This window comes from Alosa alosa, chromosome 1 (assembly GCF_017589495.1).
Source record: "Alosa alosa isolate M-15738 ecotype Scorff River chromosome 1, AALO_Geno_1.1, whole genome shotgun sequence".
Classification (NCBI taxonomy): domain Eukaryota; kingdom Metazoa; phylum Chordata; class Actinopteri; order Clupeiformes; family Clupeidae; genus Alosa; species Alosa alosa.
In genome coordinates, this window is record NC_063189.1 from 48,869,561 (window position 1) to 48,887,058 (window position 17,498).

The 17,498-nt window shown below is 41.3% G+C and overlaps 1 protein-coding gene across 4 annotated transcripts in view; it reads right to left on the reverse strand.

Moving 5' to 3' along the window:
• The window catches only part of dlgap1a (discs, large (Drosophila) homolog-associated protein 1a), a 118,422-nt gene that overhangs the window by 72,146 nt on the left and 28,778 nt on the right, over positions 1–17,498 (reverse strand). For all 4 annotated transcript variants that reach the window (XM_048240153.1, XM_048240138.1, XM_048240147.1 and 1 more), the window contains exon 2: positions 13,115–13,196. The gene's annotated coding sequence lies outside the window, so the exon portion shown is untranslated. The remainder of the gene's footprint in view (positions 1–13,114; positions 13,197–17,498) is intronic.

Consider the following 17,498-nt stretch of genomic DNA (forward strand, 5'->3'; position numbering starts at 1 on the left):
ATAAATAGCATTATGCTGATACCTTTTGCTTTTCCCAAATACAATGTAGCCTACAGGTGTAAGTGACCTTTCATCAATCCAGTTGCAATGGATGAACTGTGATGAACTACCCTACTTGTGATTGTTTAGAGATTTTAAAGGTTTTACAACAATGCTACATCTTCTTTGGCTATTCTACAATCTATTCACCTTTTCAGCACCAGTAGGCTACTTTCTGTGCAGCCGCACACACACACTCAGGCATGCCAAACAAGCATACACAAAAGTTTCAAGAGTGGGGGATGGAGTAAAATTTGGAGACAAATTGAAGTGTGATTTATTTTCGCGGAACGGATGTACAGGACTGAGCGGCGGTCATATTTTGTACCGCTATGCGGTACATCTAGTTCTTACTACTCTTATAATGTTGTTTCTGCACTACAATGACACTGTTTCCACGCTGCACATAGCTGTATGTTATGTACATATCTGTTATGTATTTGTCATATTGAATATTCATATTTATTATGTTTATTATATTCTGTTAATACACTGCATATATCTATATTATTATTTCTACTATTATAATGTTACTGCTACATCTACATACATTATTCTATTTATTATATGAGATAACTGCTAATACACTGCACATATTTATATTTAATTCATATTACTCTAAACCACCTTCTGTAAATCAACTGTATACTACTGTCTACATTGCACTATATTTCTTGACCTGTCTCTGTATATTTCATCACCTTTCTATACTTTGCATCACATTGCATGCATACTGTAGCTACATGAATCACAGCTAAGATCCTTGGTTGCTATGAAGGCCAGTCGTTCTAAATGGATGGTTGCTATGGCCAAAGGCCAGTTATCTCTGCCGTTGTCAAGCGGGCATATCCTAACTTTATCTTATTTTAAACATCTCTATTTTACTTAGCTTACTTCCATACAGTGAGTCCTATTAAGAAGTGGCCACTTCATTCGCGCTTACCGTGATTCACGCAGCAACATTATTAAACTAGAAAACGCAATTCCAGGGAATTACCAGTGCATGAAAATGCAAAACATATGGTGTGAAATATATTGTTAAAACAGATGATGTGCTAATTGGCAACCAACATGATGAGGTTTAATATAGTTGAAATGACTGAACTAGGTAGATGAGGTTTAATATAGTTGGAATGACTGAACAGTTAAATAGGTGGATAGTTTAAAAGGTTAATTATTTGCTAGGTAGACAAAGTTTAATATAGTTGGAATGACTGGAAAGTTAAATAGGTGGATAGTGTAAAAGGTTAAATTATTTGCTAGGTAGATGAGGTTTAATATAGTTGGACTGACTGAACAGTTAAATAGGTGGATAGTTTAAAAGGTTAGCCTGAGAAACTGATAGGGTGCAGGTGGCCTGGCCACCTGGCCTAAGATTCTAATTGCTTAACGGCAGTCTTAATAGAGCCATCTTGTATGCTTAAAGCCTGAGACAGAGTATATAGTTTAAAAGTTAAATGTAGATATTGTAATGGATGTTGATAGACAGAAAGTTGAATGGATGTTGATAGGCAGATTGTTTAATCTTGATGGATAGTTTAATGGGTGGATGAGTGAATGGTTTGAAGAGGATGAATGGATAGAAAGTTGGATGAAATGTGTCTTATATCCTTGTAGAATGGAGAGACACAGAGAGAGTTGGCCTAGTTCAGTAGAAAGCAGTTGATACAGGTGCAATCAGTTGAACTGATTCTTTGATGGGGCCTAGATGAGCAGCTGGAAGATGATACAGGTGCAAATTAAGTTAATTACAGTGCATGAAAATGCACTGTACTGTTTTTCCTAGGCTTCTTATTATTACAGTGCATGAAAATTAACGGCAGTCTTAATAGAGCCATATTGTATGCTTAAAGCCTGAGACAGAGTATATAGTTTAAAAAATGTAGATAGTGTAATGGATGTTGATAGACAGAAAGTTGAATGGATGTTGATAGGCAGATTGTTTAATGGATGTTGATGGATAGTTTAGATAGTAAGACCTACGTAACATAGTTGAAGCTGCATTAAATGTGTTAGCGGAAGAATAAGAAGAAGCCTAGGAAGAACAGTACAGTGCATTTTCATGCATTGTAATAAATCGGGTAACAATAGAGTGCATTTTCATGCACTCTAATAACAATAAATCGGATAACAGTAGAGTGCATTTTCATGCACTCTAATAAGAAGAAGCCTAGGAAAAACAGTACAGTGCATTTTCATGCACTGTAATTAACTTAATTTGCACCTGTATCATCTTCCAGCTGCTCATCTAGGCCCCATCAAAGAATCAGTTCAACTGATTGCACCTGTATCAACTGCTTTCTACTGAACTAGGCCAACTCTCTCTGTGTCTCTCCATTCTACAAGGATATAAGACACATTTCATCCAACTTTCTATCCATTCATCCTCTTCAAACCATTCACTCATCCACCCATTAAACTATCCGTCAAGATTAAACAATCTGTCTATCAACATCCATTACACTATCTACATTTTTTAAACTATATACTCTGTCTCAGGCTTTAAGCATGCAATATGGCTGGCTCTATTAAGACTGCCGTTAAGCAATTAGAATCCTAGGCCAGGTGGCCAGGCTATATTAAACCTCATCTACCTAGTTCAGTCATTTCAACTATATTAAATCTCATCTACCTAGCAAATAATTTAACCATTTAAACTATCCACCTATTTAGCTGTCCAGTCATTCCAACTATATTAAACCTAGTCTACCTAGCAAATAAATTAACCTTTTAAACCTATTAAATCTGTTCTCATTCCAACTATATTAAACCTCATCTGTTCAGTCATTCCAACTATATTAAACCTCATCTACCTAGTTCAGTCATTCCAACTATATTAAACCTCATCTACCTAGTTCAGTCATTTCAACTATATTAAACCTCATCATGTTGGTTACCAATTAGCACATAATCTGTTTTAACAATATATTTCACACCATATGTTTTGCATTTTCATGCACTGGTAATTCCCTGGAATTGTGTTTTCTAGTTATGTCTGTAACTCTATAAAACACTTACTTTCATAAAGGAAGCACACCATCCAGCACATACACATGGAAACCGATATTTTAGGTACTTGGCCACAAACTCAAAACGTGTCTCTCTGAAGCTCTGTTCTAGAATCTTTGCTCTGAAGTCTGTTCCCATTGCTAGGCAACATCAAATAAACGAAATGAGGGTCTTCCAGGTATTAAAGGGGATCTTGGCAACTATTTCAACGTAATAAACCCGTTTAGAAATCATTTGGATGGTTAAATGACCTGTTCCGGTGAAAATGGTGACTTTTCCCGCTGCCCCTAGCGTCCCCAGGCGGAAAACCAACCTTGCAACTAGGGATGCACGATATATCGGCAGCCGATATATAATTGGCCGATAAGTGAAAAAATGAAAATATTATTATCGGTCCGATAACAGAATTCTGGCCGATAATTTGCGCCGATATTTTTTAAAGTCCTAATTTAGGCCTACGTATGGTCCGTCTGGCTACACTGAGCTACTTGAGCTTGGTTGGCTATACTTTTTCCTCAATATAATGTCTGCGGTGTGAATGTATTTCACCACTCTAACAAAATCTGTGGATATGCGTTCATTTGGGAATCTGTGCATCTCAAAATCGTCTCGTGAATGATCCGCCATTTAACCTTACCAGAGCGGAGCTCAGTCCTATCTAGAGCCATCTTGTGCTGGTGTGTTTGCACTTTACCGTGCTGATCGGGGAAACAAATAAGCAAACTCGTTAGTGGGACGTGGGGTTAGTGGGTACATAAGTAGACCTAGTTCTAAGTTGTGTTTTAGTATTATATTTGCATTACGTTAGCTTGGGTTTTGTATTAGCCTACTACCTACAAATATGCTAACCATTCCTGCTTCAGTTCCAGACAGGTCATCATAATAAGTTATTAAAACCTTTGGCCTTTCATTTCTGCTGCAGCAGGTTGTGCGCAACAGAGTAGACAGACATAAGATACAGTCTGAGGAGTTGCAGCTGTATTCAGTTACCCGCAGTTCCCCAAATCACTTTTCACAATTTTTTTTCAAGAGTAATATTATCGGTTATCGTATCGTTATCGGCCCTAAAATTCCATATCGGTGCATCTCTACTTGCAACATTGAGACTACCGTCCCGGAAAGAGAAGTGAGAAACAAGAAACTCGTTTTAAATCGTGTTTCTTACCTTGTAACATCCACATTGTCTGCCGAACTTATGCTAACTGTTTTGCTAGCTTGTAAACAAATCCATGTGCTTTATCGTTATCTTTTTCCACAGTTTGACATAGCATAATGCTATCTCCAGCAGGGGGGATATCCTGCCAAGTTTCCCTTTAAATGTGTAGGCCTACGTGTGATTACGAATGGATGTGTGTGGTTTGCAATTAGAATAAACAAGAAATAACATTTCCAATAATTTCCCATGATAAATTACATAATATTTGCACCTGCCTTCCTTATGAAGCTCACACTAATTCCACCGCATTTATTGAAATGTAATACAACGTTGCCACCTAGCGTTCAGATGTAGGCTATTTAAGATTAACTTGACAGCTGCTTATTCTTTCGTCAACTCCATGCTTTTAGGAAAACAATCTTTTTATCATAGTTTCCTCTTCAATGAGCGATTACCAGCTCGTTTTTGTAACAGAGATAGCTGTTTATTGTCCCTAGGTTTACAGAAACACCTATTCATATTAATACTTATGGAGTGCTGCCGACCACCACTCATTACATGGCCCAGAATGCCTTACATGTCTTTACAACAAAACAACACAGTAAAACCTAATTGCCCGTAAACATATGAATTTGCACACTTGTAAAATTTTAATAATACTCTCCCATCATGATATTTAACAATAATGAAACATTTTATTTGAATACCGTCAATGTGAAAATAACTGTACTACGTCAGCAATAAATAGCTGATGATGTTCTCCTTGCCATTTCAGTTCGTAAGTCCATACTATCCCATGGCTGAGCAAGGATTTCATGATTGGGCAGGGCTGCCCAGAGACATTGTGCATACTTGGAGGGCATTGTGATAGAGGTGCAACTGCGAAGGTGAAAGGTGGCAGTTACCAAATACGGGTGGGTGGTTTGCCAAATGCTGGAAACTTTTGGAATATTTCTTTTTTTTTTAGCTTATGCACCCTCACATTGGAGTCCCGAGTTCATATACAAAATTTGGTATCGATATGTGACAGTGTTCCTGAGATATGGACGACTTCCTGTTTCGGAGCTTCACCGCCGATTTCGTTTGGCTGTGACGGGCAAACGCTTCTGAAAATCAAAAATCCTTTCTGTAACTTTTGTGAGGCTTGGTCCAAGGATCATGTACGTCAAGTTTCGTGAAGTTCGGACCAAATTTGTGACCTGTGAAACTTTAGTTTCGCTTTCTATTCAAGGGTCAGTGACATCATTTTCAATTTCCACACTACACCGGTTCCGGCCGGACGTTCCAGAGTTGGACCGGTGGCGATATCTCAAAAGGTCTTGGAGCAGGAGCTGGCCAAAAATCGGGCTTACAGGAATAAGAAAACTTAAGAAGAACAATAAGTGTGCTGCTTTCAGCAAGCACACTTAATTAAACAACTGACGATACCCACCTTGTAATATCTATTTTTGTCTGATCACCTTATTATATGATATTCATTAGAGAAAAAAAAACATTACAAGGTCTCAAAGCTGTAGAAATGCTGTTTCCTGACTCCAAATAACATCTCCATACTGTGTTGTAAATAGATCATTTACACTTTTCAAATGATTAGGATTAGTCAAAATGTTATGACCTCCAGCTTCATCTTGCATAGTTGAGGACTGAAACATCCAATTAATTTCACGTACCTCGTTCATCTTACAAAAGCCCTATGAATAATTTGTACTGCCTACTGTGACTCATTTGTGAGTTGCCGCAGATAACATCTCCTAAATGTATGAATGTAAATGAATTTAGCATCACCAAATAATGAAGCTGCTGCCATCCAGAAGTGCCTTCAAAGTCAAAGTCAAAGTCAGCTTTATTGTCAATTTCTTCACATGTTCCAGACATACAAAGAGATCGAAATTACGTTTCTCACTATCCCACGGTGAAGACAAGACATATTTTACCAATTTAAGTCCACAGACAAACATAACATTCAAGTAAACAAAAAAGTAAGTAAATAAGTAAATAAGAGGGCACATATAATAATGAAAAAATAAGAGCAGCAAAATTTGGTTGAAATTGTGCATAGACAGTCAATAAAATACTAGTGCAAAGTCAGGCTAATAAAAGGCTTGGGTAGTTCTGTTTGACCTAAGTAAGAAAGAAAGTGGCATAGTGGTGCAAGTTATGTAAGAGCAGCAGAAGTGTTGTGTTTTCAGGACAACAACAACAAGTTGTAAAGTGTACAAGTGTGCAAGTGGAGTAGTGCAGGCGGCCATTGTGGGTCCAATGTCCAGGATGTTATGTAGCTGAGGGTGGAGGGGGGAGAGGAGGGAGAGAGTTCAGCATCCTTACAGCTTGGTGTATGAAGCTGTTGGTGAGTCTGGTAGTGCGGGAGCGCAGGCTTCTGTACCTCTTCCCAGAGGGCAGTAGATCAAACAGATTGTGAGCGGGGTGACTTGCATCACTCACAATTTTGGTCGCCTTGCGGGTGAGGTGGGTGGTGTAAATGTCCTTCAGGGAGGGGAGTGAAGCACCAATAATCCTTCCAGCTGTGTTCACTATGCGCTGCAGGGCTTTCCTGTTGTATTCAGTGCAGCTTCCGCCCCACACAGCGATACAGCTGGAGAGGATGCTCTCAATGGTGCCTCGGTAGAATGTGGTCATGATGGCTGGTGGAGCACTTGCTCGCCTGAGTTTCCGCGAGGAAGTACAGGCGGCGCTGAGCTCTCTTCGCCAGTGATGCAGTGTTGGTGGTCCAGGAGAGGTCTTCACTGATGTGCACCCCAGGAATTTGGTGTTGCTCGCTCTCTCCACCACAGCACCGCCGATGGTCAGTGGCAGGTGTTGGGTGTGACCTCTCCGAAGTCAACAACAATCTCTTTGGTCTTGCTGGACGCTCAGCAGGAGGTTGTTGTCCCTGCACCACGTGGTCAGATGGTCGACCTCCAACCTGTATTGAGTCTCGCCGCCCTTGGTGATGAGACCCACCAGAGTTGTGTCGTCAGCAAATTTCACTATGTGATTGTTGCTGTAGGTTGCAGTGCAGTCATGCGTCAGCAGGGTGAAGAGCAGCGGACTGAGCACGCAGCCTTGGGGGGCCCCTGTGCTCAGTGTGATGCTGCTTGAGGTATTGTTGCCAACACGTACTACTTGAGGCCTTCATACCGAATACCGAACTTCTATCCCATAAACTATGTGCTCCACATCCTTTTACCTTTTATTGGATAAAAAGGCACCAGCACAGCTTGTGTGTACCAGTCTTAGTGACCAATGACCTTTTTGCCCTGATTGCTTTGCTCTGTGCTGCCTGAATGATGGCTTGCTGTGGACGACTCAATTTGCTTTCTCCAGTGCGAGGCAGGCGTGACTCCCCAGGGTCCCCCACCTCCCCCTTCCACCATGCACATCAGCTGTGACTGCTGGATTAAAATATGGGCTTCCATGTCACACACACAAAACCTTTCATCTGCATTTGATCAAAGGGGAAAATTCAACCGTGGTGAGGAAACTCGCACAGGACTTGCTATCGCTGCTCGACACTCCACTGCGATACTGGGGAGTCGGAGGTACAAAGGGAGGCACCTTTTAATCTGCATGGTGCTGACATAAATGACTTTTGCCAACCCAAAAATGATTCGCAGGCAAGGCAAATAGAACTCCTCCAGCACAGGTAAGAAATGAAGAACTTTGAATGAAGATTCCTGGTCTCAGAACTTTACAAGATGAAATTGGAGACCCGAATACCTTAGCAGTGTATCAACATCAGAGGAGCTCTACAGCTACATTTATAGTCTCAACAGGGATTTAACACACTGAAAACCTCATAACTCATCTGAATTCGCATAGGGGACTTAACCCTTGCTTTTAAATTGAAATAATTTTCAAGTGTCCATAACTGATACAAAAACTTTAATCATTAATAGCATCTTGACATCTCAGCTGCCGAGGCTTTAGTGAGATTAAATGTGCTAAGTGAAGTCCATGTTACTGCTGACATCAGCTCGAAGACACCAGGAGTATGAAGAGTGAGATGTTCAATAACCAAGAGAGGCAGAAAAGGTGAATATGGAGTTATAATTAGACACCAGTTATGTTACATGCTTACAATTCATGAAATGACTCATTTTTCAGTGTTTGCTGAAAGACTATTGATCAGTTCAGCATAAAATAGGCACTCTCATCATCACCACACACTTTGCCACTTGCTGAGCAGTCTTTGGCCTCCTCCACCCCCGTACACCAAAGCGTCAATCTCTGTTCTCTTGTCTTCATATCGAGATCATTATCCGTTTTTATTTTTTTTTAAAAGAGCAGCATGCCATTATTTTATCTATAAACTTGTCTAACATGTCCTCAAAATACTGCCAATAGCAATAGCCTTCAGCTTCTTGTTCCATATTTTCAGAAGTTAGTCAGATACCTAAAATCAGATGAAAAAATATAGAGAGGTGATATGGAGAGGTGTTGGTTAAAATTTAATGAGCTGAGCTATTGCTTTCGGCAAATGGAACACCCGTTCTGAATGAGTGCCTGTCTGACCACGTGTTTCACCTTCTGGTGCACTTTGGGAAAAAATAACAGTCACCAGTGCCAAGAGTCGGTCTGTTTTCCACCACATGCTGAAAGCACTGCTCCATTTTCCTCTGCAAAAACAAATACATATATGGCATGGCTTAAGAAGGCTTCCCGTGAAATTTGCCACCAAAAGGCTTATGATTAGTCTAAATTGTCCCAAGCTTTTTGGAAACACGTCAGCGTGGAGCTTTTTTCTCCCCTAGCCGTGCTGATAGTAAGAGAATGCCAGTGATGGGTTTAGATCACAAAGAACTCACAGTGTCCACACAAAGTACAGCTAATACACAAATGATGCTGGAAATGAAAGGTTAAACATCTTGCTGCAAAACAAGAGGCAGCATCAGCATGAAAGAGGATTATTTCCTTCTGATGTTCGCTTAGGGGACCGCGACAGCCTTCAAACTGAATATGGAATGTTGCCTGGAGGCCAAAACCAAATCAGCATCCCCCTAAACAGATGTCCCCTTGTCCTCCACCTTCGCTTGAGTCCTTGGAAGACACATCGTTCGCTTCTCTCTCTCTCTCTCTCTCTCTCTCTCTCTCTCTCTGCCGTGGTTTATCAGATTTCTTCATCTCCACTCTGTGCTTCCCTTTCCTCTTTCCTCTCCACTGATCCGATCTCCTTCCTCCTCTATGATATCATCTCTTCTGTTCAATTAATGAGCACTCTGTCCCAGGACTCTACTCATGTCTCAATCTCATTGCTCACCCAGTCAATGCTAATGTCACTTTTACACAGGCTCCTAGCAGACTCCCCCACTAATAACTGAAAAGGCTGCAGTGTCTAAAGGTTGTTTAACATTTCCATTTTAGGTCAATACTCATTCAGCTATGAAAATATAAAGCCAATTGATGGCTATATTTGAGAGGACAGGCAGGTACGTTTCAGCAGTAAAAGGTCTAAGACTACAGTATTTTTTATTTATTTTAGGAAACCTCTTCTCTTGGTTACTCAATGATTGTTCAACAATGCAATGCAACAATATACACAGTCTGAACTGATCAAAGTGCTTGAACTGTAACAAAATAACAAAATTAATTCTAAAGTTGAAAAACGTGAAAAGGTGAAGTACAGTGTGCCAGTATGAGTGTGTATGTGTGCGCACATGCTGCACTGGCAGCGCTCATCATAATTACTTTCAACAACACAAAACACTGTCAATAGACTGAGAACAACAGATTACTTGTACATATCACTCTGCAATCTCTTCTTTTACAGTCTTCAGTAAGTCTTCCCATTTCCTAAGGCTAAAAAAAATAAGCTGTCTACAACCGATTACACTGATCAAAGAATATTTGGATGGATAGCCAGTATGGCTGCATTCAAGAATGGCTATCAACTTCCATATTACTGCAAACACCTGCAACTACGTGTGCAGAGTGAACGTAAGTGTGCAGTCAGAGCCCCACTAGCCTCGGTCCTTTATCAGCACGTGTCAGACCCTCTGTGTCAGGCCATGCGCCTCCAGATAACACACACACACACACACACACACACACACACACACACACACACAGACACACACAGACACACACAGACACACACAGACCGCTATCTGGATTTCTCCAGGGGTGAAAACAGTGTCCACTATCAGATCATTCTTCAGACTCCTGTACTTCCAGGTTAATCCACAGCTCCTGACTCGTAGCAGGCACTATCAGGGGCGGCCTGGGGGTTAGGTTGGCGTAACGTCACAGCTTCATGACTAACTCCCCCCACCCCCAGCACCACATCTGCAGTCGGATGCCCTCGCCCTCTGTCAGCAGAGGCTGATCATAGAGACGCTGAGCTGCTGAAGCTCCAAATATGATGCTTGAACTCAGTGACTCTCAAACTTTTGTATGACAACAGAAAAGATGTCAAGACCATAGACAAATCCCACTTCATAAATGCTAATGATCTGCTACTGCAAAAGATACCTCTTTTGGGCAAAGATATTAAAAACCAGAAATACATCACGAGGCTCATAAAACCAGGAGTATGATTTCCTTGGGGTTTTAACATAAGTGCTGCAGCAGGAAGCAAGTCCTTTTTTATCCTCTGATTACCGGTATATATGAATTAGACAACACAATATGCAACTAATATGATGCTGCTTGGGCTCAATGTCACAAGATATACATTGTCCATAACATATTGCCTCTAAAACACCAACAGAAGGGGCATTTGCTTGCAGTTTTATCAACACTATTACACCACAATCTGTAATACTGCTGCAACAAAACGGTCTTTACATTCAGAGTAAACCCTCTTTTAAAAGTAGCAGGTCTTGGAAAGGTTAGATTTTTACAGCACCATCATCTCCTCGTCCTACAGCTCTACAGAAAGCATGGAGACAATTTATTTATCGGTTCCAGTCTTCTGCCATCAAAAATAACAGTGGCCTTCAATCTACTGTCAACACCTCTTCAGAAATGATTGGTATAGCTCTCAGGTGCCTTTCCAATTCTACCACCATAATTGGAGAAGAGTTTGTGTGTAGTTTGTGTGTATGTGTGTGTGTGTTTGTCTGCTATTCCTGCACGCCACAGTTCTCAAAACTTGCCAACATTTCAGTAGGTGTGACTTTGCACAGTTTTTTCTTTTTTAACAAATCACTCTCTTTTTGCTTGCTTACAATGAGTCCTTCATACTAGCTGGCAGCCTCCCCCGGAGTGTCTTGCTCAGGGAGTATTGCATTACAATTCAACTTGTAAGGTCCTATAAAAACCTTTATTTTAACATCCGCAATCCAGACTTCCTATTATGATTACTTCATTTTCATGTAAAACACAACACATCCCTCCGCAAAGTTAACATCAAGCCTTAAAGTCTGCAAATTTCTACATAAGAAGCACAGATTGTTGCCATAATGGAAAAATGTTTTCACAAATCACCGGTAATACACCAGTAAACTTCCACACTTTGGAATTCTGAGGTATTGAATAGCCAAGTCAATATTTTAGGAAAACATATAGAGATTTGACCATGTCTACTATTGCCACATTACAATTGCCATATTACTAATTAGCATGCATATCATAAACTTTTGAACCAGGTTTCTTAATCAGTGTATGTTGCCTATATCTATGGCACACCTTTGGCACACCCTCTGCCTACACTTATCATTTTTTGGAGGGGTGGGGGGTTGATTTGGAGACACTACAAAACAGGAGGGGGCCATTAACATTAGGAGTAGGCAGGGACAGGGCTGGGGTATGGGCGAGGAACAATCAGGCATCACAACAGCGTCAAAGACAAGAGGAGTTGTTTTTGTTTTTCTCTAGCCTTTATAACCAGCAAGCAGAATCGTAGACAATTTCCCAGTCTCTCACCCCATTTAAAGATGTACTTAGCCACTGGCCCAGCTTTTCCAAGATGTTCCCCTAAAGGTACTGTATGTGATCATTAGTTTATAGCATATTTCTATGATTATCAATCACTGCATTTTTAAGGGATTTGCATTATAGTGACCTCCAACTTTATTGGATACTATGTTCTACTGCCTATGTGTATATATACATGCTTAGGGTTCCCACTTTAAGTCAAATGTAAAATTCCATGACTGTTCCCTGATTTTCCCTGACAAAACCCCTACATTTCCATGACCTATAATGACATAAGATTTCAGAGCAGGCGCGTAGCGTTCAAGAATCTTGAATATGAATATATGGGCACGGAATAAACAAAGTAGGGCCTACCACCACCACTCAAGCAAGCAGTAAAGCTAATAAAAACTGATACAACAAAATGCCCTGATATTCCATGACTTTGCCCCAAATATGATACAAATTCCCTGACTTTCCATGTCTGGAATAGACTTTATCAAAATAAGAAATTCCAGAAATTCCATGACCCGTGGGAACCCTGCATGCTTCACTTGTATTCCAAACCCAACTTCTCCCACAAACACATTCCGGCAACAGTGCAAATACATAATAAACTCTCAACAAATGCAATGTCATGAAATGAAAATAAGCATGGTTGGCTGACATTTTAACAGCAAAAAGTCCTGACTCAATTGAATTCCTATAGACAATCTCCTTGGCACAAATAATGCATGTGTGTGAGTGTGTGTTTTGTATTATTATGTTTTACATTGTAGGTTACATTAACATGTCCTTTCTCACACATACTGACAGTTTCACTGCAGCAAGGAATACAAATCCAGAGACACAGCAAGGAACACTCGCCAAAACTACAAAAACACAGTGACTTCCGCTAGTGCTTCATCTTTCTGACAGTTAAAAACAAAACAATTAGAAACAGCAGGCTAGGGAATGGCAGAATTCATATTGATATGCAGGGTACTTCAGGAGTGCACTTTGAATCATTCTGCAGTCAGTGTGAAAGCCATCAAGACAACACATAGAACTACTTACCCTGTTTAACTGGACATTTTAAGTTGATCTGGACTGGTGCATTGAAATCCCAGTTTATTAGCCTCCACATCAACACAGTTCACTGTAGTGAAAAGAAAACACAGAAACACACCATTGACAAAACAATACTAAAAACAACAACAACAACAACAACAACAAATACTAAATGAACTGTGCAGTTGACCAGACTCTGCTAAAAACAGTGCTTTTAATAAAACTGAAATATGACTCTCCTGACTATCCATCCTGATTTGATTCTGGTGTGTTAGTCAGTGATACAACTGTGTGAGCGACTGAAGGGAGAGATGAAGTGATGAGATTAAACCTAACACACTCTGTAAGGTTAATAAAATAACAGCAGACGTGGACTATGGCAAACAGGGCTTAGTAAAACAACAGAAATGCACTGCACTTCTGTTCATTCTTTGTGAACCAGGGCAGGTGCACATCCTTCTCTGAAAACACTGAATATCTGAAATGCAATGAAATGCGTTTTATGATATGTCTTCTGTAGCATCAGGTATATCAATGCTCCTGGTGAAGATGTAACTTAACTTAAATCACATTGGAAACACATATGTCCAAGAAAAGGACCCGCACAGTTATCCCCAGCACTGTAGTTACACAATGTTATTATACGATTTCCCTAATGAACCTCATACCTGTCCTACCCCTCCACATGTCAAATGAGATGATGGGCATGTGCATGAATCTTTAAAGGAATGTTCCAGAACTGCTTTCCCCTTTTATATTCACATCTGCTGAATCATACAACCACCCCCCACCCCCTAACAAGTCCCCAAAGAAGCGGGCACAACACACTGTGATTCCGGGTGGTACATGATGAAGATGAAGAGATAAACTGGGCGCAGGAAAGCAAAATGAATATGCCTTTGATTAAGCAGGCTGCCACTGCCTCGGGATGTTGCTGCAGTAGCAGGCGGCTTGCGAGCCTCTGCAGTGACAAGCATCATTGGCTTTGATCATTAGATGGTGCCACTGATGAGACCCAATAATGCAAATGGGTAGAGTGTCGACTGAACGTGTGTGTGTGTGTGTGTGTGTGTGTGTGTTGGGCATGATGGAGGGAGGGGAAACTGATTTCCTTGAAGAGCTGAAATGTCATTTCCACTCCATTGTACCGACCCACCACAGGCTGGCGAACTGATGGAGATCATTAACTGGGACAATCACTGTAGGTCAGTCACGCCTGACATATATATGGCCTCAAACACATAGAACATGAATCAACGTTGATTGATCTGGACAAGAAAAACACAGCACCGGTCCACCGTTTATACTGATGGTAGGAAGGAGGCGTCTCCATCAACACTGTGCACAGTTCAATATGGAACAGGTGTGGTAAAACTAGAGACATTTAAGCTTAAAGGAATTATCCGGAGTAAAATGCACTTTAGATCGATTTACGGATGATTGGGAGTACATACGTTGAGTTGACATCCAAATCATGTCATTTGGATGTGTTTTGAGAAAGTTCGATGTTACCGTTTTTAGTCAAAGCTCGTTAGCGTGGAAGTGAGAAGGGCATATTATTTCGCCGCTACAAAACGCTATTTTTATACCTCTTCTACAGTTCCAAACAACATTGCACTCCGTAGTCCGTAGCACACTTGGCAATCGACTCCTACGGACTTTCCCCTTAAGATGGCAGCAAAGATGGCAACATTTCCGGAAAGGTACTGATGAAATTCATTCTGGACTTTCTATCCGACCACATAAAGACCTCGGGATACTTCGGTTTGGCTTTAGGGACCCTCTACTCACTACCACGTAAGTGTAATGTTGTTTGGAACTGTAGAAGAGGTATAAAAATAGCGTTTTGTAGCGGCGAAATAATATGCCCTTCTCGCTTCCACGCTAACGAGCTTTGACTAAAAACGGTAACATCGAACTTTCTCAAAACACATCCGAATGACATGATTTGGATGTCAACTCAACGTATGTACTCCCAATCATCCGTAAATAGATCTAAAGTGCATTTTACTCCGGATAATTCCTTTAATGGGGAAAACATATCACTGACTAGGTAGTGGTGAATGACAAAATGACATGACCATGGCACCGCAGATTTCACTCTAGCTGCAAAGACAATTCAGACAATAGAGAAAACATGTGCAGATGCCATTATACAGTCATCCTATAAAAAACACCCTGGAGGTGTGAGGCAGCTCAGTAGTGCCCTAATCTTCTCTGTGTAGGAGACACTTCAACACAGTCAGCCTATAACATTTGCATAAACTTAATTGTCAGCCATTTGCAGCTTTTTATTGGTGTGGCTCCACTTTCAGCGCCTTGCCAGTGTAGTGGTATGTGTGTGATATTTTATGTGTATGTGTATGTGTGTGTGTGTGTGTGTTCTAATGTCTATGTGTATGTGTGTGTATGTGTGTGTGTGTGTGTGTGTGTGTGTGTTCAAATGTCTATGTGTATGTGTGTGTGTGTGTGTGTGTGTGTGTGTGTGTGTGTGTGTGTGTGTGTGTATGTATGTATGTGTGTTCTAATGTCTGTGTGTGTGTGTGTGTGTGTGTGTGTGTGTGTGTGTGTGTGTGTGTGTATGTATGTATGTGTGTTCTAATGTCTATGTGTATGTATGCGTGTGTTTGTGTGTGTGTGTATGCGTGTCCTAATGTCTATGTGTGTATGTGTGTGTGTGTGTGCGCATTATGGATGTCTCCGGTGAGAGTGAGAGACTGATGGAGATGATGGACGAGTCCACATCCATGATGCTCCAGAGCTGGCCCTGCTCACGCGCTGACTGAAGGAATATTAAAGGAGTGACATCATGAGAAAATACGGCACAGAAGAGAAGAGCGCCCGCAGCGCCAGCAGCAGCCAGCCTGCCTGATGCATGGGCCCTGCCTCGGGCCCCCCCCAGCAAATGACTGCCGGATGAGGCCGCAATATGTTCACTTCTCGGGCTTAGAGTTGCAAGCGAAAGTGGGCTGCCTCAGGATGGGGGTTGCTCTGGTGGGGAGGCTTCCTCCAGGAAATCTCAGAAGTAGCTGAGGCTTCTCAGTGGAGTGGTTGCCGCGGTGGATACTGGAGGAACTTTGAGGTATGTGCCTTGCCCTCTGCCCGTGTCTGTGCTGGCTGTCTGTAGCCACACTGGCCCGGTCTCTCCTGTTGCAGCTCTAATTGGACACCATGTCTGAAAATATCTAAAACCCATCTCTACCCTTGGCAGTGAAACTGAGAGGATAATCAGTATGCAAGAAAAAAAAACAATAATATGGGTAATAATTAAAAGTTAATTACATTTTAATATTCCTGAATGAGCTTTTATGTTTTGTGTGTGTGTGTGTGTGGTGGCAGGAGAGATAGCAAACATAAGTGGCAGCAGCTGCCGGGGATCATTGTGTGAGTGAAGTCAGATGCTGATAACATGCTTGGCTTTTCAGGCCACCGCACCGCTCCACACGTCGCACACACAGACACACGCACAGACTACATCAGCACTGCAGCGATCTGTGCCACAAGTTGCTTGTCAGGGTTAATTTGACATGTTACCGCCAGTTATAAAGGAGGAAAAGAGAGAAACAAAATGCTCAAAATGAAACAAGGTGTTTGGAAACACCTTGTATAAGGTAGAAAACTATTCCTGAAAACATGTAAAAAGACCTGTGAACTATGTGGTACTGAATTAAGTCAGAGCATTAAACAGAACATCGTCATTTTGTGTGCTTTTGGTTTGGGAGGGGGTTCCAGAAAAGGGGTATTGATGATGCGACGATGAAACCTAATTTAATAAACATATACATGTTTTTATTCATTCAGATTTGTCTAGGTGGTTAATGACACCTTTTTTTTGTGGTGTGACAAATTCAGAACACATATCTATTTTTGGTGTACAGGAGCTTCAACAGGTTTTTCTTAACTGTCGAAAGAGAAAAAAACATGATGAATTCATACTCTGAAGGTGATTTAGCTTTGGATTGAAGCAATGAAAGATTCAATGAATTCCAATCAGTCTAAACTGCTTGAAAGCCTACAATGTTCCCTACAGCACTGAAAAGAGGACTTAGAATCTACAGGGAATTCCTCCGAAAATCCCACAAATGCACCAATTTAAATATTCACAGCAGTTTTCTCCTATTGTTTCCCTTTTTCTTGACAGTGATCATACTCTCAGTCATGCCAAATCCCCCCCCTCCAACACTGTAACACACACCAAGCACACACTGTTCCCACCGTGATCTTCCCATGAGAGCCCCGCGCTTGTGCGGGAGGAGTGCTGCTCTTCCTCTGCTCTGAAGGAGGACTCAGACTGGGAGAGAAAGCAGAGCGCGCAAAGCCCACAGCGAGTGGCCATGCTGGCAGCGCCAGCCTCGAACAGATGTCTCCCTGCCAGGGCTGCATTTTTGGT